The sequence below is a fragment of the Python bivittatus genome, unplaced genomic scaffold (genome assembly GCF_059951505.1).
Source record: "Python bivittatus isolate LINGU-HERP-01145 unplaced genomic scaffold, Pbiv_v1 ctg000020_np1212, whole genome shotgun sequence".
NCBI classification, from domain to species: domain Eukaryota; kingdom Metazoa; phylum Chordata; class Lepidosauria; order Squamata; family Pythonidae; genus Python; species Python bivittatus.
This window is the reverse complement of record NW_028277030.1, coordinates 72,087,595-72,104,420: the sequence shown is the minus strand read 5'-3', so window position 1 is coordinate 72,104,420 and position 16,826 is coordinate 72,087,595.

Here is a 16,826-nt window from a genome sequence, read left to right as displayed (position 1 = left end):
TCACGCAATGCAGTCTTATGTATGTCTACTCAGAAATAAAGGCCTCCAAGTTCAGACTTCTTCCCAAATAAAAGTATAGGACTGTAGATGAAAATTAAGCTTTCAGCAAGCTTCAAAAAGAGAAAGGTCTTTGAAGATATCCAAAGTATAAATGTGGAAAGGCATTTGGGATAAAACCCAAATAATTGGGTGGGATAAAACTCAAATAATCAAATATATTTTCCTTTAAAAATTAATATTAAAATTAACTATATAATATTAAAAATTAATCTAAATTAAACTTATAACATTCCAACAATTGTATTTTATTAAAAAAAAAATTGGCATACCAGGCCAGTTTGTAATAAAGTTAAGCTCAAAATGGCTTACAATAAACAACCGCATAAACTCATTCAAAACAATCCTAATAATAACCCTACAAAAACAATAATAAAACAACAAATTGATTTTCTAAATGTTTTTCATGTATGAAGTAGGTTATTCTGACTAAATAATGCTGGAAGAAATCCATTATTTCCAACAGTTACAATAAAACCACATAAACCCATTCAAAACAATCCTAATAATAACTCCACAAAAACAATAATAAAAGCAATAAATTGATTTTCTAAACACTTTTCATGTATGAAGTAGGTTCTTCTGACTAAGTAACACTGGGAGAAATCCATTTTTCCAACACTTTTCAGAGCTGGTTCCAACCTTGAATATAAGAATTAGTATGATAACCCAAGGCAACAATGAAATGAAGTCAAGTGAGTGCAGGACAATTCCATGCAGGTGAGAAGCCAAGGTTCTGATCCTCTTCTGCATCTAACAGAGAAACCAAGCCGATTGATTGCTAGTGGTTGAAGTCCCCTCTTCCTCATCCAGCACAGAGATGTGGTTCTCTTTGTCAAGAAGACATCTACACTGAAGCACCACATGAGGCTTTGACATTGGTAGAGACACTTATTACACCTCCCTGGTTGCATACCCCAGTGTATTCCCACCTGGATACCTGCCAGATGTTTGGCGTTTAAGAAATATTTTTGTTTGCCAGAATAGAAGGGGAAGATCTAATTGAAGGCAAACATATAAAAATTCAAGAATGTCCTGTCACGATTATCTGACTAGTGCGGACAGGATATAGCAGATGTCTTTCGAAGAGAATAGAAGTGAGTTGCATGGATTCTACCACTCATGTAACAATGGCAAGATGTTGGGGGATATGATTTCTACACAATAACCTGAAAGTAATGTGAAACTGATATGGCTGTGACTCCAGGATTCATCTGGATGATACAATAGGTGACTCTCTTCTCCTACACTGATTCACGTGTGTTTCTCCTACAGCTGTAAGCTTGCTGGAAGAAAGATGACCACCCCAAACAGGAGTGTGTTGGACAAGGTTATACAGTAATTACAGTCCCCTGTCAGAACACAACAGAGCAATAATTTATTTATATATTTTATTATTTAAAACATTTAGATAGCTGCCATCTTAAAACAACTCTGGGCAGCTCACAACCAATAAAACAGTAAAAAAAAAACCAACAGGAAAAATAAAAACACAAAAATCTGGTGCCACAGCCACACTTCTCTAATGTACCCACGTTCTCATCCCACCCTGGCCTCCCCTTATCCCCATGCCTGTGGGAAGAGCTAGGTTTTAAGTGCTGTCTGGAAGGAGAGAAGGATAGGGGCCTGTTGGATCTCGGGGGGCGGGGAGGTTGTTCCATAGGGCAGAAGCTGCAACAGAAAAGACACACTTCCAAAGCCCCACAAGATGGCAATATTTAAGGGAAGGGACCTGAAGTGTGCCCACCCTATCCATTCTGTTGGGATGGACAGATGTTCTCAGGGAAAGGCAGTCCTGCCAATAACCTGGTCCCATGCCACGCAGGGTTTTAAAGGTAATAACTAGCACCTTGAATTGCACCTGAAAGAAAACTGGGAGCCAGTGCAGCTCACGCAAAGGAATGTAATATGGGCAAACTTAGGGACGCCCAACACTGGGCGTGCCTCTGCATTCTGGACCAGTTGTAACTGCTGGGTGGTCTTTAAGGGCAGCCCCATGCACAGCACATTGCACTAATCCATATCTTCATGTTCTCCCAGTTACAGCCTAAAGTGTGATACAATTTGGTTTTGTCTCCATAGTCTTTAGAGTCCAAACTCTGAGTCTTAGGGATAGCAATAATAAACCATGAATGCTTTAGGATACTTGTTAAAGGTGGAGCTAATTTTACTAAAGAGTTGGACCATTTATTAAGATCAGGATCATATTCTAGATAACCTATTATAATATTTAATCAATTGCAAGCTGCTGACTCGCTAAAAATATTGGTCAAGTGCTTCAAACATAGTTACGCCCATTTAATCATACTTAATCACAAAGGGTGTGTAGGAAGGATTTAAGATGAGTTCATTCTAAAGGTCTCCCTGTGATTCATTGGGAAGAGTATCGTATTGCCAAAGCAATTGTGATAAAAAAGCCTTTAATTCTAGTATTAACCCTACTTATAGCTACCAGATCTCAACTGCAAGAAATCTGGGTGACCATTAGAAGGCAGAAAAAAAGAGAGAAAATCCTATTTTTCACAGAGGAGATCTGGTAGCCTTAAATGTTATTCATATGAAAAACAGAGTACAGTTTACTTATTTTATTTAACAAATTTATCTGGCCGCCCAACTCACACACAGTGAGTTGCCCTTTTAACAATTGCCCTTTTAACTCTTACTTTCATGCCAGCCCTTTTCTTTTCTGACTTTTCGTTTTTGATGCTGAACATGAATTGGGAACAGAATAAAATGCTTGGACTTACTGGAGCAACTAGATTGCAAAGGGTTAAAGACAGTGGGAGGTTTCCATGCACTTTTCTACACCCTGATTTTATTTTCAATCACTCCTCACCCTGCATGACTGATATGAATGGGCTCAGAAAGAGTAGATGCATCCTCTTCAGTCAGCTTTAATTTGCCCCATAAATAGCACAACAAAGGCTTTTACTAATCATAGCATTTCCAACAGAGGGCACTATAAATTAAACCTATAAATGTGTATGTTAATATGTATGTGTGTATTGCATTTATGAAGAAGAAGGGTAGGAAATACGTAAAATAATAGTAATAGTAATAACAATAATAATGGCTAATTCTGGCTGCACAAGACCAAGCCTTAAGAACAAATGCATACAAAGCCAGAATTGAGAAGACAGCAACAGACAGCAAATGCTGCCTCTGCAAAGAAGCTGAAGAAACAGTGGACCACCTAGTCAGCTGCTGCAAGAAGATCTCACAGACTGACTACAGACAACGGCATGACAAAGTAGCAACAATGGTGCCTTGGAATATCTGCAAGAAGTACCACTTGCCTGCAAGCAAGAACTGGTGGGACCACAAAACAGACAAAGCAAGAGAAAATGAAGAGGCTAAAGTGCTCTGGGACTTCAGAATTCAAACCGACAAGCATCTGCCACACAACACCCCAGACTTAACAATTGTTGATAAGAAAAACAAAAAAGTCTGGATAGGGGACATTGCGATACCTGGAGACAGCAGAATAGAAGAGAAAGAACTGGAGAAAATCACAAAATACAAAGACCTGCAAATAGAAGTAGAACAACTGTGGCAAAAGAAAGCAAAGATAGTACCAATAGTAATAGGCCCCTTGGGTACAATCCCAAAACATCTGGAGCACCACTTGAACACCGTTAGCACTGACAAAATCACCATCAGTAAATTGCAAAAGGCAGCTTTACTTGGAACAGATTATATCCTGTGACAATACCTTTAACCCCATCAAACAACATCTGCCTATCCCAGGTCCTTGAGAAGGACTTGTTAGGTGGACAAAAATGCAAAATCCAGTCTAAATATCTGGCTGACTATGTGACCAACCATAATAATAATTACATTAGCAAACCATAGAACAAAAAAAGGTAAATTATTCCTGATTATACAAAACTAAGAGGAAGCTCCTGGAGGCATGGGGGGAAATTGTTTTGTTGGATTTCTATGTTGTGCGGCTGTTATAGGAATAATGAGATTTTAGAGTGGTCTGCTAGCCTGGCTCAATAGCTGGCTCTGTAGCTTTGCCAAGAATAAACCAGGTGTGTTGGAATACAGTTGATTGGAGACTGAGTGTGTGAATAATAGGCTACTGAGTGCTTGTGTGGTTGCTGGAGGAGTGTGCTGGTGTGGGAGTGTGATGGTGGGTGGATAAGACAAATGGACTGGCATGTTGGGGATGATGGCATGATTCCAGTTGTGACAGGTCAAGGGAGATAGAGCAGATGATGTTGGGTGTGCCACTCCAGGGAAGGACGTCTGACAATTTATTGTTGATCTCTGCTTCCACTTTGGCAGCCCCACTCCTGAGTCCTGGTGGTTGGATTGTTGGTAAACATGGCCTTAAGATGATGCTGATAAGCTGCAAATCAGTTGTATTAAGACCGTCTTCATTCACAACATGCTGAGTGGGTGGACCTGGCAGCTACAGTATTACCAGGCAGTAAGGCTGCCCTATTGGACATCTGCCTAGCCAAGTTTCAGGTCCTACACAGATTGCAGGCTGAAGGCCAGGGAAGGATGGTGATGTGAATTATGTGGCATAACTTGTTTGTGATCAGAGACAACTGGTCCTGAGCTGTCAGGGTATGAGCGCCTGCATGTTAAGTTGGGCCACTAAAAGAAGCATCTAGCTCATTTCCATGGTTAACTGCCACCTGGGACCTCCACAGCCTGGGTATGTTAGGAGGGTTTGCCCTGGGTGCTTGGTGGATCCAGAGGGTTTCTGGAGGATACTGAAGGAATTTCCTGTTTTGTTGATTGTCTGGTTAGTTTCTAGCAACAAGAGAAAACTTGGGCTCTTGATGAAATTGTGCCTGGGTAGCCTTGCTGTTTGTCAATGCTGAGATGCACCTTGGTATTCTGCAGAGTTCCAAGAGATGAAGTTTCCAGAATTCACAAAGTTCAAAAATGAAGCTGATCAAGCATGGAAATGAGCTCAAGTTCAAACCTACACTCAGCCAGGGACCAGTATTCTCCCCTTGCTCTTTAACATTTATATAAAGCTGCTGGAAGAGGTCATCTGGCAGTGTGCTACCATGATGATCCTCAGCTTCACAGAGCTGCCTACTGTAACAAGAAGGGAGGTGAAGTGTTATTATTTCTGCTTCCTTAGTGGGCTGTTGGCCAGCTGCTTTGCTTAGAGTAATAAATTCCTTCTTAGGAAGGGATATTCAGGGACATCTCCCTTCTGTGACCTGTGACTTAGCTTAGCAGTTTGCCATCTTACAACTTGACTCCACTTGGGCAGAGTCTGAAGTGGTGACTGGGACATTGTCTAACCTGTTTATCTGGGTTTCTTTTTGGCTTGTGGATAGAAGTAGATAGGGCCTTCTCAGGTATGATCCATGTCCCTCCTGCCTCTTACATGAGGCCAGGGGGATATGGCAACTTGGATTCTGGAGATTGTCAACACCTCTCTTTGGAAGAGGGTGATGCTGGCAGCCTTCAAATAGGATCTCCCTCCTTAGGAAGCCTTCCCTGGATCCAGAGGTGCTTGAAAACAATTGCCCAGTCTCTAACCTTTTTATGGAAGATTGTTGCCCAGGGAGGGGGGTATTCAACTTCAGGGCACTCTAGAAGAAGCAGGTTATCTTGATGCTTTTCAGTTAGGATTCAGGCTTGGGCATGGGACTGAACATTGGTTGCGCTAGTGGATGACCTTTGCAGGGAAATTGATGTGGGGAGCATATCTATCTTGGTCCTACTAAATTTCTTAGAGGCTTTTGATACCATTGACCATGGAGAGCCTGCAGGGGTTGGAAATCAGAGGCACTGTATGGAGTGGTTCTGTTCCTACCTTAGTGTATGGTTCTCCTCAGTAGCATTGAAAAGGGAGACTCAGCCAGGGACTGGTGTTCTCCCCCTTGCTCTTTAACATTTATATAAAGCTGCCGGGAGAGGTCATGTGGCAGTTGAAGGTGTGCTACCATGATGATCCTCAGCTTCACAGGGCTACCTAAGGCCCAGCTGTAGATGCTGTTAACATCGTTTTCTTAGTGTCTAGAAGCTGTTGGGGACTGGATAGGTTGGAACAGGCTGAAATTGAACCCTAACCAGACAGAACTTCTGTTTCTTCATCCCAGTTCTTGTCAGCTCCACTGTTATCTCTTGAGAGGGAGGCCCTGGGGAGGAGGAATATTTGTTGCAAAGTAGAGAATATAGAAGCCATTCCTAAATAAACAAATAGGATTACATATTGCCATATGCATTTGGAAAATGTGTTTTCTTCAGTGACAATAGTTCACAGGATATCTAAATCAGAGGAAGGGACTGAAATCTAGAAAGGGATTGTACCCCTCATTCTACCCAGGTACAATTTAATGTGTCACCTAATGGTTTCAATAGGTAATGCTATTGTAGTAAATGAGTGAGCCCCTGTTCACTCAGCATCCTCTGCATGTAGGCAGGTCAGCCAAGTCTTCCCGCAGAACTGACATACCCAAATCTCACTCAGACAGCGAATCAACATCTTTGCTCCCTTTGCATGAACTGAGACCAGGGAATGGCCCAAGGCCCCTTCCTTTTGGTTACTGGGAACAAAAGCTTGGTCATTTAGGAATTCTAGCCTCAAGAATGAAGCAAGGACAAAGAGAAGCTCAATCAGGCAAGCCCCAAAGAAGATTTCCCCAAGTTCACCCTTTCTGATTAAAAAAGAAACTGAAAGAAAGATGCAGAGTGGGGAGAAGTGAGAAAGTTCACAAGAACAGACTGGAGTTCTCTGGACCTGGGGAGGACATGGCTTTGGCATGGGGGGTGGATAAATCCCAGAGAGCCCTGCTCTCCTGAGAGAACTAGTGTAGTGGGGGAGGGGGCTTGGGAGGGAGTCAATGATGCAAAAAATCTGATGCACACTAAAAAGGGACAGGGCTTTGATCACCTGGTTGTGCCCACCATTTTGATATCATTGACATCCTCACCCCACAGATGCCCCTGGAATGTGGGAAGGCAGAACTCAGAAAGGTGAAGGGCAATACGGCAGGTTTATGGAGTGGTCCACTGTGTCCTTGGTAAAGACAGTTTCTCTGAGGAACAGAAGTGAGGGGCTAAGTTCTGCATTGGGACCCTTAAGCTTCCAGGAAGACAAAGGAGTAAAGTTAAACTGATGCTAAGGCTCCACTTAAAAGGTGGAAATCTGTGAGAAGCAAGATTTATCTAGGTCAGCGTTACTCAACCTTAGGAACTCTAAGATGTGTGGACTTCAACTCACAGAATTCCACATGCTGGCTGTAGAATTCTGTGAGTTCAAGTCCACACATCTAGAGTTGTCAAGGTTGAGAAACACTGATCAAGGTAATCACTGGATCCCAGAATAATAGAGAACAGAGGCTAGGAGGCATCAACAAGATTTATGCTTTATTTTCTGTGGCCATGACTGCTTGATTGTTTCTGATAATTGCCTCTGATTTTGTATTTGAAGTATATTGTATTTGTGCAAAGAAAACTAAAAAATACATACTTTTTTGCTCCATTTTAGATGGATCTGTATTCAATCTCTCCAACAGCATTTTGCAGATTGTTTTTGAAGATGCTGTATGTGATTTTTATCAGTGCTGTAGTCCTTATTTCATCCACCTGGATCTGGTTTCGCAGGTGACTACCTGAAGTTAAAAAAAAGTTTTATGTGTTCTTTTTTCTTATTTTTAATCAAGCTGTTTTTTAAATTATAAATTGGGCCCTTGGTTTCAACTCCTTAGAAGGAGGGAGGAAGCTGCTTTCTCTGGTAGCATTTTTCAAAGTTACAAGGACCAAAAGGTGGCACTACAGAGTTCATTCAATTAATTAATTAATAATTCCACGTTACTGTACTGGCAAGTCAACAGGAGTCTTGTCTCTCTCATACACCAGGGCTGTGGGGAGGAAGACAGGTGAAGGTATTTCCTAAGATGACAGGTAGTGGCAGTGAATGTCAGCCCTACAAGGCAGACCAGACCAAGAAACAGATGGCATGTAGGCCTAAAACTACTTTTATTAAGATGGGCTATACGTAGCCCCTGGGTTAAGAATGCCCAGGTTACAGACAACCCATAGTTAAGAACGGAGCCTATTGTAGCAAAATTCGAGTGAAATACACAATTGTTCAAGTTAATTACACAATACTACTTAAACAGTATTATACAATAATACTGTTCTGGCTACATACAAATTTGACTTAAGGACAGACCTAGGGAACAGAACTCATTCTTAAACTGTAGTAACAGAACCTTGCAAGTCTGAATGTGGTTCCCCTCCTCCCTTTTTTATATTCATGTAAATTGGGGAAGGGTGCCTGTCTGAGATGTTTTCTTAACCCTCCCTCCTCCCACTGGGCTTCTGCAGTATTTATCTCCTCATTGCCTTGGCAATGAGGGCCAAGGCTGGAAAATCAGAGAACTTTGGGGGAAAAAAGGATTGAGACTGCCCCATCTTTCACTCCACAGGCTCAGCCCTGCCCCTGCAGCAATTATCCATATTTCTTCCCAGTTTTGTTTAAAGAAACAATTACCTAGATCACTACTGAAGAACTGTCTCGTAATTCAGGTAACTGGTGAATCACCTCCAAGTCTCCGAAGCTTCAGACTAATCCAAACCCTGGGTGACTAATAATGTGTATAAACATAGTGTTAGCCTTACAAGACAGAACTAGTAGCAGCTGCATCTTGTCTAGGGTTCCTCAACCTTGGCAAGGCTGGCTGGGGAATTCTGGGAGTTGAAGTCCACCCGTCTTAAAGTTGCCAAGGTCGAGGAGCCCTGATCTTGTCCATAGGGACAGGAAGGTGGGAGAGGGGCTTCCATGTCTCCTGGCACCCCATGGAAAGTTGAAATAGCATCATGAACATGGTGTGGAGGGAGGTGGCATGTGGGGTGACATCAGATGCATTATCACCATGTCAAATAATGCCATCCCTGGTTATGTGCTTCAGGGAATCGTGCCACTGTCTTTTCACCATGGCTCTAGGTGTTTGGAGCAACAGTTGATTAGCATATGAACTTGATTGTTGACTTGTCTATCTGGAAATTATACTTTCACAAGAATAGGACATTTGTGGGGAGAGGAAGGAGGATTTCTCCAACAATAAGGGCATGACTCTCCTTAGCGGTGATAAGAACACTGCAAGTGAGATCCCTGTTGTTATTTTCCTTCAGAATTTAATTTAAACAAGGGACAAAGGAAGCTACAGATCACTGGAGAGATTTTTTTACTGTTATGATTCTACCAAAATTCTCTTCTCCTTTAACAGAATTTCTGAAACAAATGTCCGATTGAACGAGAACAGGTAGAAAATGATTCAGGAAAAATTCTCTCCCTGGCACTACCCAAAACAGATTGCTGGTGTTTAATTCTCCCCCAGTGCTTAATTCTTCCCATTCAGGAGTTGTTCACTTGTATGTACCCTCTGTTTCTTTAATTATTCTTTGGGAGAGACGCCCCAACTCAAAAGCCCAGCTTTCAGCTGAACTGGACGTAGACTTGTTGATTCTGTGCTGAAACCAAACCTCTCCAAACCCAAAGGTGGTTGGAATAATTATCACAGAGAATTCCTATTTGATTCCATGTAGGACTCGCTTTGTATGGGCATTATGGGCAATTCCCTAGTCTGTCTGGGGAGTGGTTTTCCCTTGCACTGTGCTTCTTGGGTTCTTTTGCTGGCAAATTTCTCTTGTTCTGCTTCATGACTTCTCTGGCAGCAGTTCTTGGAATCAGCTGGCAAACAGGGGCTTTAGCTAACAAATTATTTTTGCCTCTTCTCATGGGTTAAAAACCAACTTGTAGTGATTTCTTGTAGCATTCCTTCTCTGTCGTGACGTGACACCTGCCCTCTGGAATGATGTCCCCCAAGAGAACTGGATGGCTCCCACTCTGATAACATTCAGGAAGCTATTAAAGACCTGACTATTCTTCCAGGCTCTGGGGCAGAGTGACGATTGAGCCCTTGCTGGAATGGGTTGTTTGGGGGGCTGTCCATGATTTATTTTGTGTGTGTGTGTGTGTTTTACATTTAATTGTAAGCCACCCGGAGTCATTGGGAGTCAGGCAGCCTATACATTGTATAAATAAATAAGCAAGCAAGTAAGCACTTGCAGTCCAAATCCAATGATATTGGCTCTTCAGCGCCTCATGTCCTATTGATGTAAGGGGGAAGTAGGGATCAGATAGAGAGCTAAGGATTTACTCTGTGGCCCCCTTTTTGTCTATCATTGTGTCTGGTCTTTGCGTAAGTGATTGTTAATCTTTTCCTTGGTGTTCCTTCCCAGGCACACATGCACAGCACATGCTATTGGACTCTCCTCCTGGTAGGATGTAGCTAACTAGGTGACAGGCTTTGCCTTTCCCTATTGCCTTTCCCTATACTGAATTTCATGTAAATAAACCTACTTTCTGTTATAGAACCTGCTCCCATAATACATCAGTTCTCGTATACTGTAGCACAATAGTTGTGTTCCTAAAAACCCTTGCGCTATGCAAAATTGTGCAATATGTATAACAAGGCTTGTGGAATAAAATAGGGTTGGAGGCAGACAACTCAAGAATGAAAACACATTTGTAAACCAAAACAAAACCTAATAAAGTAGTTGCACAGTTCAGTCAGAATTTTCAGCTATTTTTCTGCATATCTTGCTAACACTTTCTATGTTATTGTGAGACATTTGCCCCTTATCGCTTCTTCGTCAGATCTTAATAAAAACACTTAATGGATGTTCCATCTCCTCCAATTCTTGATGTGTTGTTCTAATAGACTTTGTAGCACCTTTCTTGTTCCTGCTAAAGAAACCTTGCTTTTATTTTCTCACCATTTCTTCTGATTGTCCATAACATCATCTCGTTTAGACTAGTAGTGTGCACAATGTCACTTTTTTTGTTCTGTCAAAAAGCTTGAGAATTTCAAACTTCTTCAATCAATAAAGCCTCTCTTTCTCCACCTGAAATGTATCTTCTTTGGCACAGTCTTCTCAATTAATTTCTCATTTTTTGGAGGAAAAGCACACATAAGCAGTAATAATACTAACAAAGTTGCACACGTGTAGTAATTGACAAGTGGGCAGTAAACAAAGCAGCAAGCCCTTGTGTTCAACTGGGTGGCGCTCGCTGGGTTCACGTGCTATTGCTTGTTAATGCAAAGTGGAAACTCAGGAAAATCGTGCATACATGAACACCCTTTGTGCTATACAGTCATTGTTTTGTTTTTGCTTCAAGTTCTGGGCATGGCTTTCTCTGCAACATCTCCTTTGTGATGTGAAGCAGAAGATGGGTCCAGATAGATAGTTTTTTGAGAAGAATATAAGATGACGCTGGATATTTATAAAGTTCATGAAAAATAATTTTTAACCTCATGAAAAATATATTGCCCAGATGATTAACAGTTTAGTGAATAAAAATGTTAATCTATTTGCATGTTGCAGTAGTAATTTAAATTAACTGCTAAAAATACTGTTCTTTTAATGCTTTGAACAGGAAGCATTTGTTATTGTTGCTTATTTCAGTATTTATCACAAATTCTGACCTATTCTATTGGAGCTTTGTTTTTGTCTCTTGAAATGTACTCAGCCCACGGCAATCTATATTATGCAGATTCTTAGATCACCTCACAGTCTTGCAAGTGCAGATCAAGCACCCATTTCAAGAGGCGGTCAGACAGCAGTTACAGAGGCTCTTATAATGGTTTATCTGGACCCATTTCAGTCTGGCTTCAGACTGGGATACAGAGCATGCTGGTCATGCCTGTCGACCTTTGGTGGAGCTGAAATGGGGCTGGTACGTCCATCCTTGTGCTCCTTGACCTCTTAGTGGCTTTTCATATCATCAGCCATATCCTTCTGGACCAAATGCAGGGACTGGGAACAAGATCCACTGTGCTGCAGTAGTTTACCCCCTTCCTCAGTGGTCGGTTCTAGCTGGTGTTAACAGGGAGAGATTGTGCCCACGGCCCCTCACTTGTGGTGTGGCTCAGGGTTTGACACTTCCCCCCCTCCTGTTTAACATCTACATGAAACCGCTAGGTGAGGTCATCTGCTGCTTCAGTACCTGAAGATACCCAGCTTTACATCTCTACAGTGGGCTGCACAAGTGAAGCTGTTGAGATATTTACCCAGTGTTTGGCTGTCCAGGACTGGATGGGGAGGAACAGACTTCAGCTCAATCCCAACAAGACTGTTGCTGCGGCTATTTGGAACCCCCCCTCCCCCATATTGGAAACGTTTCCAGTGTTGGTCTGTACTTCCCCATTCAGGATTTGTGTGTAACTTGGGGGTCCTCCTGGACTTGCAGCTACTGCTTGAATTTATTGGTCTTTGTACAAGTACATCCTGTGTGGCAGTTGTGCCCTTTCCTTGACCAGGAAGCCCTGCAGATGGTCACTCACACTCTGGAAAACTCACAACTGGACTACAGCAATGCACTCTACATGGGGTTACCCTTGAAGACCACCTGGAAGCTGCAGCTGATGCAAAATGCAGCAGTGAAAGCAGTAATGGGCACTTCTCATTGTGCCCACATGTCACACTGCTATGTGAGCTGTATTGGCTACCAGTTGACTTCCAGGTGCAATTCAAGATGCTGGTTGTTACCTTTAAAGCCCTTTATGGCACGGGACCTGGTTATCTGAAGGGCTGCCTTTCTCATTTGGGCAAAGTGGGTGTGCTCCAGGTCCCTTCTATTAAACGTTGCTATCTTGAAGGACCTAGGAAGTGTGCCTTCTCTGTTGCAGCCCCCGCCCTCTGGAAGAGCATGCCCTGGAAGTATGAAGGGCACCCACTCTCCTGGGGTTCTGAAACACTCTTAAAACCTGGCTTTGGTCCCAGGCCATAGTATGTTTGGGGGCACCCTGTTGCTTTGTGTTTTAATGGCTGTTTTTAGTCTGGTCTGTCTTGTCTTGTCTATGTTTTAATTGTTTTAACTTGCAGTTAGATTTTATGAGCCACCCAGAGTCTGTTGGAGTGGGCAGCTAGAATAAATTTAATGAAATGAAATGATCAAACTGCACTATGTCTCAAGAAGAAAGCTCATTCTCCATTTTACAAGATTTGTCACTAATCTGTGAGATTATTAATTTCTCAGCTTAATTATTAATTAACCCTCATATGTTCTGACAGTACAGGACAATACAAGTTTAGTAACTAAAGCTTTGTTTCCCTACAATCACAAATACCTTTCCTACAATCTCATGCCATACCTTTACAATCCCACCCTTGCAGATGTCTCATACCCACTTCTTCATAGTCATCAGAATCTCCAGGGACCTAAATAGAACTTGTGAAAGAGGATCACATTTGAAATAAGTCCTGACACAACAATTCCTTTGTTTCAGTGGGTAAAGTTGTCATGGCATGGATATTATCATTTCATTCTTATACTGGAAGACCTGCTGTGATTACCAGTTTTCCAGAATCACTTCAAAGTGTTGACCTTATATGACTTCATCCTTGGCTATCCAAGAGATAGCCTGTCTCATTATGAACCTGCCTAATTACGTTTTATAAGAGAGGCCCTTTCGAAGGCACATTCCTTGCATAGGCCCATTTCTCAATGAACACATTTTGGAGGAGTTACGTCTTCTGATTTGGCATTCCTGATACTTAGAAATAGGGACAGTCTGTACCAATTATCACTAGTGTAATCAGAAACAGCAACTGCAGAACTTCTATACTATTCTATATGTTCCTGACTTGAAAATGTTTGCCAGGAAACAGTTGGAAGTAATACTGAGATGTACAGAACTGGCAAAATCTGCTGGGACAAGAATTTGTTTCTGTCCAAGCTAATTTTTCTCTGTTGAGTCATTGATGGTTGGAAGAGCTGTTCAGTTTCATTCACTGTTGTAATAGAGTAACTGACATGCTATGACAAGGTGTGCATAATGTACATACTGTGGGAAATTCGAGCAATATACATAGGACTTGCAGATTAAATTTGCATCTGCACAATTTGGAACTGATGCATATTCAGAAAATCCAGAAGAAGTGTTAAGGAAAATATATACTAGGATATAGGCTCTATGACATGCTGGAATCATCTGTGTGTTGCTTGGAATGCTAATGTATAGACATAGCTCTTAGTGCCTGCTAGGTCCCCATCTGACTTAACCTGTTTTTATTATTTTAATTAAAAATAGTGGGAAACTGGTACACCATAAATATAAGTGTTACCTTCCAGCCTCATCGTTATTTTCAAGAATGACTGTGGGCTCCAAATGGACACAATAAATTTTCTTAGAAAATATAAATGCCAATAATCCAAAAGTTTGTTTAAAGTATTTCAGATGCTCAGAAAATGAAGACAGGTAAACAGGGAGGCCCTGGAAGATAAGGATAAAGGGAAAGGAAGGCAACTTTGTGATAAATCTAATTGGTTAGCTCTCCCATAGTTTTGTGAACACAAAAGCCACCCACAGAAGCTGTTTTGCAGGACTGTCCTCAACACATTCCAAATGTCAGATGTAAGCAACCTAAAAAAGATCTAAGAAAAAAATCTAGATTAATAAAACAAGCTTACCCTCTCTGTCAAGAAATGTGTGAGCCAAGCAAAATTTTGACTAAGGCCATGTTAGCAGTAACACTGTCATGTTCCAGAATGAATCAGCAAACTGGCTGAAAAATATAGGATTTTGTAGTCCCACTTATCTAAAGCAGGGTTCATCAACCTGGCGACTTGAAGATGTGTGGACTTCAACTCCCAGAATTCCTCAGCCAGCATGAGTCACCAAGGTTGACGAACCCTGATCTAAAGGATAAGATTGCATTACCTGCCTCACTTACACACTGAGCTTACCTTGTATGTCTAGAAGGGACAGAGATTATGCAGCTATGACAACTAGTTCAATGAACCAGAAAAGGAGATGAGCACAGACACTACCAGCTAAAGTGATGCCAATATTTGCACATCCATGTTCTGCCCGTTTGGCACTCCACATAGGAAATATGGAACATAACAAAATTCCACAGCTTAAAATAAACTAAGAAAAATGTATGTAACTAAGGAATCCAAGGAAGCTTGTGAAAACAACAGACATATTCCTCAGTAAGCTGTCACTACATGGAATTGGAATAAATGGGAAACAAGGCAGCCCTGGGAGAGAGTACTAAGTCCTCAATTAAGTGGCTCAATGCTCCAAACGCTTGCCTCTTGGAGCTCTTTTAAAACACAGCCACAATTAATCTACAATTATAGGTAGTTGAAGCCCAACACTGCAGAGGTATCCATTGTCCACAGCCCCTCTTTGCAACCAAGTGCATCTCTGGACAAGACAACGCATGAAAAAATGAGCTTACAATGAGATCTGGAAGAAGAGTTTACTAAGGCATTTCAGCATTTTTTTTCTCAGATTGGGTAGTATTGCTATTAGTATGTGTGTTGTCCTGAAGGCACAAAGGAAAGTGGTACATTCTTTGTCACAATTACTGGAAACTGCAGGATTGTAATTCCAGATCTGCCATACTGACTTGACTTTATATTTGGAAATATTAACAACTGGATGAAACAATCCAACTATGGTATGGAGTGGAACAAGGGAAAAAGATGAAATAACATCATTAATCAGGAACGTGATTACAGTTTAGAATTTTGTGGAGTCCTTGAGGTTCTCTGAGCTTGGTTGTTTTCTTGCAAACATTTCGCTACCTGGCTAGGTAACATCTTCAGTGCTAGAATGGAGTGGGGTTTGCTCTCTGTTTATATACAGTAGCTTGCCCTGCTAATGTTGGTGGGGGTGGGGGTTTTCCCTCCCTTTTCTCTTGGTAGTTCCTTGATTAGGGTATTGTTTACTGCTTGATTGTTTGTCAGTGTGCTCACTGGAACAAAGGTTGGCAATTGTGATTAGCCTTGCGGCTCACACAGAGCACAGGGTCAGTAATCTTGCTAAAATTAAGATATTCATGTGATAGGTGACAATCCAGATACATTTTGGAGCATCTAATTATGTTTTGTGTCATCCTAAAAGTACAGGATAAAAAGTCTTTTATCACAGAGAAGGAGGGTGCTGCATGACATCAATCACATAACTCTTTCTGAAAGCAGTGCCCTTGTGCAATCTGTCTAAAATAGTGTGTGTGATATAAGTATTCTAAAAATATCTTTTAAAAAGCTCATTTCTTTCCAATCTCTCTTTCTATTTGATTGATTCACACACTTTGGCTATAAAACATGTTTAACACAAAGTCTGTGTACTCTAAGCCAAAACCAAACAAATCACATTATGGCTTAATGTGATGTGCGAATACCACCTCTTTCACTCTTCAGTCATTTAGTCACTTCAAACACTTTGTGATTAATGGACAACATTTAGCCAGGATTGATTGTCAGATTAACCACTTCTGAAAAATGTGGCAAAGAAACTAAAAGGACTTGTCCACGTAGTCACCAAGAGTCAAGACTGACTCGAAGGCATGCGTGCACACACGCACACACAGACACTCTGCTTTTTGACTTCTTGTCATTTTCTGTTGGCCTCTTTTTCTGTTGCTTCAATTTTTTACAAGCATCAGGGTCTTCTCCATGGATTCTTGCTTCCACATTATGGGTTCAAAACATAAGCTTTAACTTTGTTATTAGTGCTTCTAGTGAGTAGTCTGTAGTAGTAGTAGTAGCTAGGTTTTACTTCACCTAGCACTGAATGATTTACTTTTCTTGCTGCCCAAGATACACCTAACAATCTTCCCCAGTTCCAGTCCAAAGGCACTGTTTTCTCTTTGTTCAGCCTTCCTGATAAGTCAAGCTTTCACAGTCATGCATTAAACAGGGAAGACCATTGTCTTGACAATATGTACTCTCACGTAGATAGCAAAATTCACACCCACACTTTTCC